Source organism: Thermobia domestica, chromosome 3 (genome assembly GCF_964235325.1).
Source record: "Thermobia domestica chromosome 3, izTheDome1.hap1.1, whole genome shotgun sequence".
Taxonomy (NCBI): Eukaryota; Metazoa; Arthropoda; class Insecta; order Zygentoma; family Lepismatidae; genus Thermobia; species Thermobia domestica.
In genome coordinates, this window is record NC_137456.1 from 163,134,994 (window position 1) to 163,147,305 (window position 12,312).

Here is a 12,312-nt window from a genome sequence, read left to right on the forward strand (position 1 = left end):
GATGTATTTGTAATATGTTTGTATCATGTTAGCAGCAACAATGTGAGATAGAGCAAGCATTAATCTTTGATTAACAATGTCAATTTTATTCTTTTAAAGTAGAAATTTACTGATATTTTCTCCTGTTACTTCCAAACATGTGGAGGATGGACTTATTCGCTATTTTTAGTTATGAAGTTAATTTGTTCTATACACACACACACACACACACAAAGTACTAGTTGCATTTTCCATCATTGTTACTGTCATTATCCTTATTATTTATTTTGTAAAGTATATGTAGCAACCAGCAAGTAATATGTACTTTACATATGCAAAAAAATATAGAAACAAATTAGCAATGTAAAAAAATTACTGTAACATTATATTTTGTATGACAACACCAGTATAATATATTTTTAATGCTAAGTAATAGTTATCTTGATTGTTGTTAATAAGTAGTTTTTAAAACCCTATACTTTTTATGTATGAAAACTTTATATAAATGAATAAAGATGAATTCAAGTGAAATTTACTGATTGATCAAATTTTACACTCATTCATCCAATCTTTGTGAATATTATGAGACACAATAGAAAATATCTTGAACAAAATTAACATGTATCAAATCTAAATTTAAATATATATTCCTTCTTTAATATATGATACTCGTAAAATAGTCTATTCCTTTCTAAGAGAATGCTCACAGATAAGGGAATATGGTAATATTAATAGTTATGAGTTTGATCATGCAATATTTTATCGACATTTATGCCATTCTAATAATGAAATGATTTATAATCAATTAATTATTGATTTATTGTTATGTACTTTATATTCAAATGCAACAGACAAATATTACCCACAAATTATTATATTTGCGTGCTATCTATCATATAAAATTATTAAAAAAGCAGTTTAGATTTACTAATATTTAAATTTAGTAACGAAGCCCGGTTAATAGGTATATAATACTACGCTAATATATACAGCTACTATACTAGAAATATTTATCTTTTTCAAAGTACTTTATTGACTTCCTGTGCCTTTATTCGACTATAAATTAATTTTGAATAGTTTATTTTCTAACTAGCAACACGCAAGAAATTAATATGAAAGATTATGTAATAGTTTCCTCCAAAGTTAGTTAAAGTACCTCCCATTTACTGTTCTAATAAATTAATTTTTATTCGTATTGCTCTTTAACTATTAAAATGTTAGAGACTATACTCTCCTGTTTGAAAAAAATGCATTTCAAAGATTATATTTTTAAAAATCCTGTTATTGTTTTAGAATATAAATTGTGTGTGAAAGAGCACGCAGGGAAAACTTTTTGTTATTCTTTCGCGGCTTATTGCTCCTTTTCCCCCTTTCTCTATCAATCTTTTAGCGACCGCCTTTGTTTTTCTTTTACTTGTGAAGTAACACATAATAGGCAAGTCTTGTAAAAATTTGGGGTAACTTTTACTAGCTTTTTCTTCTTGCACGATATCTTTATTTCCTTCCTCTTTTTCTTCAAATTTGGTGTTGCACGCCATTTGTTAATATACAGTGCATAAGTGTTGGTTTGGTTTTGCATCTCTTAAAAATCCACGCTTCGTGGTAAGTAAATTCGTGCCAGAGTTGCCAAACAATAACTGTTGCCCATCAACATTGTAATAAATAAATCAACCTTTGGCACGATTGCTGCAATTCTTAGATACTCCTTCAGAAAAAACGCTGTTTAACGATTGAAGGCATGATATAAATAAATTTTGTCTTGTAGACCTCTAATATTTATTATTCGAATAAGGCATTTAATCTTGTCTTCATATTTTCATATCAATTTCCATTCTTCTTAATGACATCATACTTTGTGTTAAACATAAAATTGTGATTTCCTTGGTAAAATCCTGTTATTGCAGCAGATCCAGGAGAGTCGTTTGGAGGGAAAGTATCGCCTCCTGGACGATTAATGTAAGCTGGGAATGATGAGTTTTAAATCTAACCAAATAGTGCAATAATATATATATAATATGGGAAAGAAAGAGAAATATGCCTATGAAAAGACGGCGAAAGTCTCCCCCACTACCCTCCTTGTGGATCCGCCAGTGCAAAACATTGATGTTTTACAAAGTAGTTAGACCATATGGTGGATTCCAAATACAATCCAGCACTATCACTGTGATAAAATTCTTCAATTTAACGGAGAAAAAATGTAAACATGAAACCTGTACCAAACGTTAGATCTAATTGAGGTGTACAAAGTGAAATTCTTCGGATAAATTTTCAAGCATGGTTTTCGAGAAAAAAAATAAGCTTTTATAGCGCAAACAAAGTATCTCGTTCGTTGTCAATAATAATTGATAATTGTTACTCTGCTGGAACAGAACATTCGTCTATGTATCATAATCATCGTAAGTATTCTGCAATGATTTATGTATTATAAATGCAAACAAAATACACTTAAGTAGCACATGTAACATTATAGTTCTACAGTGACGCAAATACTTATGACAATGACTCATGCAATCCTAACAGTACCCCACATACTACTTGTAAGTAATAGACAGTATGTTAGAGACTCTAAAAATATAAATTAGTTCAAAATGTTGACGGTAAGTGTCACGAAAATTTCAAAGCATATTTAAAATTCAGTTCATCTATTTTACCATAATCATAAATGTATTTGGAGTTTAATCTTAAGTTCTTGTTAGCACTGAAGATAAGATCTGAATCTATAAGTTAATATGAAATCCGAACCATATGGGCTCCATTGGAAAGCGAACGCAAATTTCTTACATCAAAGGATTGCATTCTGCACAACTGGTATCCTCTATACTATACAATCCTTTCTAGTCTTTCTATTACGTAAGGCCTTTCTTCTTGAACTTTCATCAATTAAACCTATCATCCTCTCCTTATGTTCCTATTACTATACCTGCTATTTTGTTCTTTTAAACAACATCGTATACTACACAATCATCCCACCAATTCTTCCATCATTCACTTGCTTTAACATTCGGTCTCCTTTAGCTTAAAGGGCAAAATTCTGGGACATTAAACTGAAAGATTTCGTCCTTCTATAGTATTCCCTTCCAAATTAAGTCCTGTTCCTTCTTTTCTCCTCTATTTAATCATTTTCAGTATTGGTTTTACTTTCTCCGCTTTTCCTCATTGTTTTTCAACCCTCATTCTAATTTACTCTACTATTCTTTAGTTTCTAATCAATTTTTATATAGTATAAATATTTTATTTCACACATGATGCATTCCGTGCTTTTTTTATTTTTTCAAGAACTACAAAATTCGCTTTTTCCTCTCCGAGACTTCTTACTTTTAATCTCACTTTTTTCCAGTTTACACTTTATATTTCCTTTGATATAACATCCCAATTTGCCTACATTTTGAAGACTTGTAATTCTTGAAACCTCGATACTCTGATCATATGTCTTTCAGATTTTACGTTAACAAATCCATGCCCCTGTCCTCTTATCCGTTATTAAAGACCGGATGTTAGACAAAATGCCTATTCTTTAATAAAGATATGATCAAAAATAACGTTTAAAAGTTTATATGAGGGTTATAGTTTCAATTTAAGCCAATTTTGTCTATTTTGCCTATTTCACTCATTCCTGCCTAAATAATTGCTTTAGTGTCTAATGTTGCCTATTCTATGCATTTTATTCAAAATAACATCTTATTGTTGGGAAATATTTAATTTAGTATTTCAAGAAAAGATTCTGCCTCTTCCGAGAAATACGTGTAGTTTGTAGTGGTAAGATGTAAAACTTCAGACTACTATCTGTATTGAAAAAATACTGTAAAACTTTGGACTGATGTGTATGATAAGTGTATAAAATTTGGACTGTTATGTGTAGTGATAAAGTGCTGTAGAGAATCTATTTGCCACATATATACATGAAATACATGTCAAGCTTTGTTTTTATATATACAGTAAAAGAAAATATTAACAAACAGGTATGTTTCCTGAGTCTTTAAACATTATCTATGATTTAAATTTATTTTTTTAAATTGTATTGAGTATTTATCTTCATTATTTCAAGTTAAATTTTAGTGCCTATTTTTTAAATTTTAAGTTCCTATTTTTCAGATTTTAAATGTCTAAACATCCGGTCTAAACATCTGTTCTCATTATTTTAAGGAAAGACATTTATTTCCTAACAAAACATCTAATATAATTTTGCGTTTAAATTACAAAAATGGTTGTTGATTCTGCTACTCTTTTTGTTTTCCGACAAAAATATTTCAGTAGATTTTAGTAGGTTTTTTTTTTCTTTTACCATCGATAGATTTAATACAATATAATCAGTATGACATTTTTATGCTGACAGTCCTTTTTGTTGGATTTGTTTTGCCTTCTTGAGTTTAATGTATAATGTTCTATGTGTAGTTATTATCCCTGTAATACAAACAAGGACTTAGGTTCGATTCTGGATTCGGACTTCCTTTATTCGATTTAGTGAAGTCTCTCTGTATAAAATTTTTAAGATTTGTAGTTGGTAACTCTGATCTCAACTTGTTCGTGACAGAAGTTCCTTTTCTTCATTCAAAGAACCATAAATCTTTGTTCCTGTTGAAGGAATCTCCACCCAAGACATATGAAAGGAAGGAGAGCAAGGTCAGATTACTCATCCACAACGAGCCTTGACCTTTTTTTATTCTTTTTTACTTAAAACAAATCAAAACGAAAAGTGTGAGGTTTTCTTTTTCCTTTCTAGGAAGGAAATTGTTCTGTTTCTGTTTTCAAAATGATAATAGTTACTTGACTATTGCGTTGTAATTGTTTGGACGAGTTTCTCTACCTAACATCACAAGCACTAGCACCTCATGGATATTTTGAATACTCCGTACGGTCAAAATTGCATTAATTCCTATGGGCCAACACTTGGTCCACGTCGAGCTTCTCCGTGGCTAAGCGGTTAGCGTACGCGCCTCTGTTGTGGGAGACCCGCCTTCGATTCCCGGCGGGAGGTCATGTGGTTCAGAATCCACGTTAATCAGTAGATCCACGTCTCATTTAGTCCCGCTGCTGAAAAGAGACGTTAAACTCAAAATCAACTTAGTCCACGTGTCCAGGACACACAAATTGTGCAAAATAGTTTGCTAGTGATCATGTGAACAACTATGGAATAAGAATGTTTTGTCTCCAGTAAAATTGTTCGAATTTCACAGTTCTAAGGTATGATTTATCTCACATTATTTCATACTCTCAGCTTATATCTTGAAGTATTAAAAATCTAAACAAAAATCAGAGTAGATTTCATACGAACTCAAATAATATTGAACTTTCTTCATACCAAATTTTCACATAATCCTACCTGAATCTGAAATTATAAAATTGTCTGTCTTCTGTTCTAAGCGAGTTTCTTCCTCGAGATTTTAAGATACGCATAATTAAGAGACAGAGAATACTCTCAGCAGCCCTGTCTTTCATGAATAGTCGAATTTGAAATCAGGATTTGACCATCTTGAACCGTTCTTGAGTTCTGTAAGTTACAGATAGATAAGATGAATTTATAGGAAATTCGTTGTTTAACTAATGTGACGCCAACACTAAAAATGAACAGCAGATGTCATATTATCTCTAACTTGGTCTATGTTGCACTTGTCTTCCATCCTATTCAGTTATAAGATAAACTGTATCTTCGAAAACTACAAAAAAAAAAACATACATTAACGCCTCTAAAGTATCGATAAAAATTAGTATTTTTCCTCTTTGTTTGCCTTCCAGTTGTTGTTTGGTGACGATTAAGTGACAAATATTTCTTATTCCACAGCGAAAACAAACTTAGTAAGGTATATGGCATGGATTTTCGTTCACACTAAGAAAAAAATTGTAGGTGGCGTACTTAAAAAAGGTAGGTTATATGCGTAATTCCTGTAGTTTTTTGAATTAACGTACAGCAGATGTATAACTGAAAACGCATGTTTTATAATACTTTGCGTATAAGTGTTCCATCTATACGTACTTTTCGTATGAAACAATGTAGGCGGTCAGGATCCCACATACAAATGGACGTATATAACATAGCTGAGGAATGTAACACAAGTATAAGCATGTGATATACGGAAAACTTAGACGTGAGACATCCTGCAACGCATTTCAAATCTGGAAAATAGGCACTAAAATTTAACTTGAAATAATGAACGTCAATACTCAATACAATTAAAAATAATAAATTTAAATCATAGAGTGCCTATGTTGCATACAGATAACGTATGCTCCGTACTGATTTCTGTAGTAAGCAAGAGGGTACCGTACATTTGTACAATATACCGCTGTCCGGAGAACGTATTTTTCTCAGTGCACTCATGTTCAAAATTTGGAAACCCTCTTTCAATTACCAGGAAGAGCAGAGATGATTAGAGCATCTGAACAAAATATTCTAGGTATCATCCAAGAGATATCTATATAATCCTCTCAATTGCGCTCTTAATTTTACACCGTCCGACTTCATTCCAAAGTTACACGGAACCCTTCTTGTTCGTCCTATTTTTTTATTTCTTCGAAACTAATACATTTCTAGCAACATCAACTACTGCACAATATGTCGCGAAGAAAGCACATTGTCTGTTGTACAAAGCAAACTAAAAGCAGTTTGGAATACATTTATATTTTAAACTTCAGACCAAATCTTCAAACTTACACAAATTATTTCTTACTTTATTCACTAATACTAATATCAAAAAATCAGTACTATTTTCATTATTGAAATGCTAATGATAAATTTAATTCTTTATGATTGTAAACAACATTTTTACAAAAAATAGAATCCTAACTCTTAAGATTTTTTTCTATAACGAAATGTTTAATGAGATAAAAGTACGTCTTGCACCATGAGCATCAAACACGCGTAAGAGTATTATACTTTCGAAGCAGCAATCAACGCCTGAAACCGAATTCCGACGGTGGAGGGAAATCAGCGTAACAACCTGAATGAAGCATGAAGTTTTAATAAGCATAATGATATAAACGAAAATAACGTAGAGATCTTATCTGATTATGAAGAATAGGAAATGTCCTCATTTCCTTATTACAGTTAGAAATTTAAAATTATCTATGAATGCTAAATTCCAGTTTATTTCTAGCTGCTTTTTGGTTTCCTTTGTGCACCAAATAATGACATATTCTTCGCAATATATAATGTCCAACAGTTTGCATTCCTAAAAACGTCTTACGAGGAAACTGATTGAAGTGTGACACGGAATTGTGGACGAGTTTATGCGCAAACGAAGCTTTTTTTGTGTACAACTAAACCCATTAGAGGAGAAAACCCTCGATCTCAACCGTTCCGGAGATATAGAGGAATAAGGAGAAGGCTGGTGCTCCGATATTTTGCGAATTTCTGAATATGTAGCGTTAGTACAAGTAAAAGAATCTTTTAAAAATGATTAATTCCTTCATCCAGGAAACTGTAGTAATACATCGCCTTAGACATGAGTGATACAAAACCGAAAAGTCCATTAAAAATCTAGGGGAAGAATGTTTTTTACTGGGAAGGCGAAAATACCGGAGTTCCATTGTTGCCTAAAATAGGTGTGTCAGGTATCTATGTTCGGGTTTCTTGGTACGCTGAATCGAATAAAAATATCAGTCAAATAGGATGAAAAATATAAAAAATGGTGGTCGCCCAAACTTTCCAAACATTTATAAATTCTACAACTATTAACCGATCGGAACTGTATGTGATATACAGTATATAAGGCGTACCGGTTTTCGTTTTTTAGGTTGAAGATAGTATTTTTGCTTATTGAACAATACATTGCGTTTTAATATATGTCACACAACTACACATTATCGTATTTACGTTTGCAACATTATCGTATGTGTTTGATTCATATTATTTAATTTGTTTTCCTATAGCAGTTTTACACTTGTAATGTAATTAATACATTTGTAAATCACCTTTTCTCATTTCCTACGAACTAACGACATGATATATTAGCATGTAATATCATACAATTTTGTTCTTCGTTTCAATGGCGTTTGTTATTCCTTATGCTTCTTTTTCCTGCTCCACGTAAAAGCTACGCCACTCACCTCAACATTACCTTTATTCCACCCTGATGCATCTTTCTTAACGTTTCAATGCAATTTTCAAACATATTCACTCGCAACATAGCCGAACATTTGCAAAATATCGGAGCACCAACCTTTCCCTTATTCTTTTATACCTCCGGAACGGTTGAGGTCGAGGGTTTTTCCCTCTGATGGATTTAATTGTACACAAAAACACCTCGTTTATGCATAAACTCATCCACAATTTCGTGTCACACTTGAATCGGTTTCCTCGTTAGTTTGGAAGAAATTCGGAAGATAAAGCAAACCAGAAAATTCTAATGGAATCGAGTAGCTTTAGAATGGAATCAAAAGGACCTCTATCGGATGACATTTGCAATGTTTCATTCAGTTGTTCTAATTCTTCCTGCTCTCCCTGGTTAGATTTCTACACTTCTGTTGGTAGCACTGTACTCCATTTAAGTATTATATTGCACTCATTGTTATGCCTCTTTATCTTTAATTTCTCAAGGAAATCTTATTTACTCCTTAGGTTTGCATGTAATAAGTAAATCCCATTAATTTGAGCTCTTAGTCCGACATTGCTATTATTATTTCCGCTTTTATGTAACACCGAAACTATGGGAGGTGAAGCCAGTGTAACTGTCGATTAGAGATAGTCATAGGAGATAAAAACTCGAATAAGTTTCATTGCTTTTTTCTTTGTAACACTTACCTATATCTTGTATTCTTCGTAGCTTTTTCTTAACATTTCCAATATTTTGTTAATTTTTGTTTCATATTCAATAAAGTCACCAAGGCTAATATCCTTCTGCTTGCCTAAATAGTCTCTACTACGGAGATACTAAATAGTAATTAGGTGTTGAATAATGCGGTGAAAGACTGTATCCTTGTCAAACTTAGCTTCCAATTAAATTTTACTGTCATTTCTTGTGATTTTCTAAATCCCACGTTGATTCGTATAAACATTTTACATTTCTTTAATCTTTACACTCAGATCCAGTCTTTCTTTCTAGTGCTCCCACCAAGCTTTCTCAATTCAGTCGATCGAAAACCTTCTCCAACGCAGTGAACATGATTTGCACTTCCTTTCCTTTAGTAGTAAACTTTTCATCAATTTTCCTGAGGAAACTAATGGTATTCCTTCTCAAATTTCTTTTTAAATTCCAACGTTTTAGCATATACTTCTTCTATTCAATATTCGAAGTACAATTTGTTGCATGATATTAATTTTTCGTATCTCTTAATCTTTTGCTTCCTTTTTGAATAGAATCTTCGAGGAGTGTACAGCAATCGGTCTTATCTGTCACTAAATGAAAACTATCTCAATTTATATGTAAGACAATGTAGTGCAGTACTTTCCAGCCTTTTCCTTATGCCGATACGCTGTTAGTACACACTACTTTACACAATACCTATTCACATTTTTCATATCAAACTCTCCGGTGTAGGACACCATTGTTACACCACATGAAACCTATTTTTAGGTATTTGTTATTACAGGTCTTACTTTCGTATTTTTACATTAAGAACAGAGGCATCTAATGTTATCATTGAATGTTACTCGCATAAAATTGTAGAATCGTCTTGATCGTGCAGTTAATGCGAAATTTGTAATTTGACGACATGCTTGATGTTACCATGTGACACTCAAGTTGAAAAACTCTGATCTAAAGAACATGGACTTACTAAAATTTAAACACTAATTAAAACTAGAGATCAATTCTTATTTATTTGAAGAGTAGGATTTATTTATTTTTTTTTTTTTAACGCATCATAGAGTACAGTGACCTAACAGCAGGAGAAAAATGTTCCACAGCAATCTGTAATAATTTACAAATCTGCTAATCAGTGTGTGATTTACTCAATACTAACTTTTCAGTCACCTCAGTATGGAACAATCAGTAAATTTAATCATTATGAATAAATTATTAACTAAATTTAATACATCGCTCAAAAGAGATCCCGGAATTTTTTAGAGCAATGGAACAAAGGCGTGCTTTTAACTGTGTATGTTTGAAATGTGTCCGGATATATGCAATATTCCTAACATCGCATGCAACCCTTTTAACTTCAAAGTATTGTTGGTTGCAGATAAGGCAAGGGAAAGTATCTACTTCGCTATAAACCTGTAGTGGGAATCTGTTTAGATAGTAATGTTTTTTTTTTCTTTTTCTAATATACCGTAATTATCGAAACAGTTTCTTTCATATTCGAACATTCAATGTTATAATAATTTGAATACTTGTTCTTTCATTCAAATATATAAACCAAATAAGTATTCGTTTATTCGAATAAGAACAACAGAGTATACTGTTATTGGTATATACATGGCAATATGTCTGAATTTGAGCAGCAATAATGTGGAACAGGTGATTAAAAAAGTAGTTATTAGAGCAATGAATTGTACCATCGTTAATAAATAAAGAAGAAACCAAAAAATTTAAATGCATTTATTTACAAAATTCAGTTTTATCACGAACTATAAATTGATTTGGTTACTGTAAACTACATATAATATATCTCATGTCATTGTTTAGGGTTCGTTACATCATTTCGGTACCTTCTTTCATCGGTTGTATAGACTTTCAGAACGATAGATGCACAATTTTAAAAGTTGAACACCAATTTTCCTGTTTGTTTCTTCAGTTATATTTTAACTCCTATGATTGTAATTAAATTCTCAAAGAATAGATCTTTGTTTTACTTGCCGATTTGTATTTCAAACTCTGAAAGAAATATGGGATTTTTTCTAAGTATAACTCCTCACTGAAGTTAATCACGTTTTAGTACATATTATGTTCTGCCGTGTAGGATGTTCCAAAACTTGTAAGCCCATTTGTTTTATTTATTAAATCGAGAAACCGGAGTAATTTTTCCATTCCTTTGTGATTCTCTTCCGTGCCTATATTCTTGAACAAAGCAAAGAATAGGATGGAAGAGAAAGTGATATAGATACTTCATCACTCGAGTCATGATTCAATTAAATAAGTAAACGCTATAAACGAAACAATGGAACTATACGCCTTGAAGCAAAAACTAAACTCCAATAACTAAGTTCAAGCAGAGGATTACGGCATATACAGCCTTCTATTCTAGACTACAACCTTATGATATTATGCTTACAGTACTATGGTATTATATTTACTGCACTTAGCAAAGTTATGCAAGGCGTATAAATTGTAGTTTCACGTTAACTATTATGTACAGTGTGCATAAAGTTGTGTATACTTGGGACTGCATTGTCCCACCTCTTCGGAAAAATATCCTGCAGGCGATCCTAGTAACTATGCACTAAATGTTATTTTTACACTATATTTTAATTATAGATTTCTTCATCTAAGAATATCTTATTTACAAAATATTTTAGTAATAAACAAATTCATTCACTACTTTTGGTATACTTAACTCTGCACATTTGAAATGTTACACCTACATCCGATATAGTTCCATTCAGGTTGAATTAAATTAATTTCTTTATTGTATTATATAATCCAACATCGTACACAACTTAAGGGCCCTTTCGATAAATTGTAGTGAATATACTGGTAGAATTAAATGTTTGGGGTGTCAAAGTTGAAACTTATCGCAATTTTGTTTTACATAATTTTACTTCGTGAAATAAGTAGGTAGTCCCAAGAAAGATTCCCTAACAGATATGCCAATTGTATCTCCCAACAGTGTTTGTTAATCTGTGGTACGTGAACTACTATTGGTAATACGTACAACTTTCTATTAATAATTAGTATGATTTGTTGGTATGACAGTGGAAAAGTCGAACCCCTTAACAGCAAATAGTGCATGTTAGGCGGAAACTGGTATCTGATTTAGCCACCTCTCCAAACAAAAATAGATATGCACGCATAATTTTCATGGGCACGTAGTATTCATTTACTTAAGATTCATTTTTTGATGTTAAGTAGGTTGAATTTGTTGGTTTGATTTTGAGTTAGCGTCCCTTTCAGCAGTGATGTTATGTGAGACTTGGACCAACAGCTTAACGTGAGATCCGAACTCTATGAACTCTCTCCAGCAATCGAACTCGGAGCTCTTACATCAAAGGCGCGTACGCTCACCGCTTAGCCAAGAGATAACTAAAGTTGATTGAATTAAGCAAATACAAAATATAGTATATCTAAAATCACCATTTATGGCTTTCTTTGTGCACTAGCTTGATCAAAATATAATTGTATTATTACACATAATGCAAGGTTTTGCATTTCAAGAAAGAAAAAAAAGAAAGACAAAAAAGTCTTATCTTTCAGTAGATTAAAAAACAAAAGAACGTCACATTATTATTTCAGACTAGTT

General features: G+C 31.9%; 1 protein-coding gene across 4 annotated transcripts in view; it reads left to right on the forward strand.

Annotated features, from left to right (window-relative positions):
• The window catches only part of LOC145680853 (potassium voltage-gated channel subfamily KQT member 1-like), a 422,605-nt gene that overhangs the window by 327,016 nt on the left and 83,277 nt on the right, over positions 1-12,312 (forward strand). The gene's annotated exons all lie outside the window — the stretch shown is intronic.